Here is a 2,500-nt window from a genome sequence, read left to right as displayed (position 1 = left end):
GCAACACCTTAGTGGTCTCTCAGAACACCCTAGCAATGTCCTGATTCATGGCAACCACTTAGCAACACCCTAGTAGCCACTCAGAATACCATAGCAATGCCCTGACAACCTGTTAGAATGCCTAGTAGCAACACCTTAGTGGTCTCTTAGAACACCCTAGCAATGTCCTGAGTCAGGACAACCACTGAGCAACAGCCTAGTAGCCACTCAGAATACCATAGCAATGCCCTGACAACGCCTAGTAGCAACACCTTAGTGGTCTCTCAGAACACCCTAGCAATGTCCTGAGTCATGACAACCACTCAGGACACCTTAGCAACTGCATAGCAACAATCTGGCATCCACCCATAACACCCTTGAATTGTGGTGGTGGTGGTGAGTTTTGCAAGGGCAAGCACCACTCTTCAGAAAATGTTTCTCTTGAAATTGATTGTCAAACAGGTCATCACTTTTGTACTGTAGATTTCGTGCCCCTTAAATTACTTTCTACTTATTTGCTATCTACTGCAGCCTTTCTCAAAGTGGGTGCCGCGGCACACTGGGGTGCCCCCTGACTGTGTCGGGTGCCGCCAAAAAATTACGTAGGCTAAAAAAAATAAATAAAAAAAAATAAAAAGAAATCTGACATTTCATGTATAAATATATTTGAATTTACATAAATACATTCTTCTTCTTTTTAAACATATGAACGTATTAATAAAATTGTAAATTCATTTTAGATAAATATATATACACTCACCTAAAGGATTATTAGGAACACCATACTAATACTGTGTTTGACCCCCTTTCGCCTTCAGAACTGCCTTAATTCTACGTGGCATTGATTCAACAAGGTGCTGAAAGCATTCTTTAGAAATGTTGGCCCATATTGATAGGATAGCATCTTGCAGTTGATGGAGATTTGTGGGATGCACATCCAGGGCACGAAGCTCCCGTTCCACCACATCCCAAAGATGCTCTATTGGGTTGAGATCTGGTGACTGTGGGGGCCATTTTAGTACAGTGAACTCATTGTCATGTTCAAGAAACCAGTTTGAAATGATTCGAGCTTTGTGACATGGTGCATTATCCTGCTGGAAGTAGCCATCAGAGGATGGGTACATGGTGGCCATAAAGGGATGGACATGGTCAGAAACAATGCTCAGGTAGGCCGTGGCATTTAAACGATGCCCAATTGGCACTAAGGGGCCTAAAGTGTGCCAAGAAAACATCCCCCACACCATTACACCACCACCACCAGCCTGCACAGTGGTAACAAGGCATGATGGATCCATGTTCTCATTCTGTTTACGCCAAATTCTGACTCTACCATCTGAATGTCTCAACAGAAATCGAGACTCATCAGACCAGGCAACATTTTTCCAGTCTTCAACTGTCCAAATTTGGTGAGCTCTTGCAAATTGTAGCCTCTTTTTCCTATTTGTAGTGGAGATGAGTGGTACCCGGTGGGGTCTTCTGCTGTTGTAGCCCATCCGCCTCAAGGTTGTGCGTGTTGTGGCTTCACAAATGCTTTGCTGCATACCTCGGTTGTAACGAGTGGTTATTTCAGGCAAAGTTGCTCTTCTATCAGCTTGAATCAGTCGGCCCATTCTCCTCTGACCTCTAGCATCAACAAGGCATTTTCGCCCACAGGACTGTCGCATACTGGATGTTTTTCCCTTTTCACACCTTTCTTTGTAAACCCTAGAAATGGTTGTGCGTGAAAATCCCAGTAACTGAGCAGATTGTGAAATACTCAGACCGGCCCGTCTGGCACCAACAACCATGCCACGCTCAAAATTGCTTAAATCACCTTTCTTTCCCATTCTGACATTCAGTTTGGAGTTCAGGAGATTGTCTTGACCAGGACCACACCCCTAAATGCATTGAAGCAACTGCCATGTGATTGGTTGATTAGATAATTGCATTAATGAGAAATTGAACAGGTGTTCCTAATAATCCTTTAGGTGAGTGTATATATATAAAATTAACCACAAAAAGTAGTTAGTAGTTAGTAGTTAGTTACTTTTAGTATCTCTGGTGCATTTTTTAACATGCATCTTTTTCTTATCGTATTGTATATATATTTTTTTCATGTCTGCCCCTTTTTATTTTATTTTAACTGCATCCTGCACTTCATTTTAGTTCTCCTGGTCTGGATTTGTTGTTGGGTTCTTGTATTGGGCGGTCCACCTCTTACGGTTTTATGGCATTTGTGTCTCAGATTAATTATTTTGTGAATTACTTTGCAAACTTGTGTTTTTAAAGGTGCTATAAAGTTGTTATTATTATTGTTATTGTTATTTACAGTTCGTATTATGCTCTGTTCATTACTGTTCTGTCTAAATAAACAGGACATTTGCATTTACATTTGGGTTATGCAGTGTTTTTAAATTATATTTTACACTGGGGTGCCTTGAGATTTTATGCACTTTTGAAAGGTGCCCTGACTGAAAAAAGTTTGAGAAAGGCTGATCTACTGTAATATCTTCACCCTGTGGAGCCTAAAGCAAACATTTTG

The 2,500-nt window shown here is 41.2% G+C and overlaps 1 protein-coding gene across 4 annotated transcripts in view; it reads left to right on the top strand.

Annotated features, from left to right (window-relative positions):
- Positions 1-2,500, top strand: part of LOC127619546 (calcium/calmodulin-dependent protein kinase type II delta 1 chain) — a 103,016-nt gene that overhangs the window by 29,746 nt on the left and 70,770 nt on the right. The gene's annotated exons all lie outside the window — the stretch shown is intronic.

This window comes from Xyrauchen texanus, chromosome 2 (genome assembly GCF_025860055.1).
Source record: "Xyrauchen texanus isolate HMW12.3.18 chromosome 2, RBS_HiC_50CHRs, whole genome shotgun sequence".
Taxonomy (NCBI): Eukaryota; Metazoa; Chordata; class Actinopteri; order Cypriniformes; family Catostomidae; genus Xyrauchen; species Xyrauchen texanus.
The sequence above is the reverse complement of the archived record's forward strand: the minus strand, read 5'-3'. Positions and strand labels throughout refer to the sequence as shown.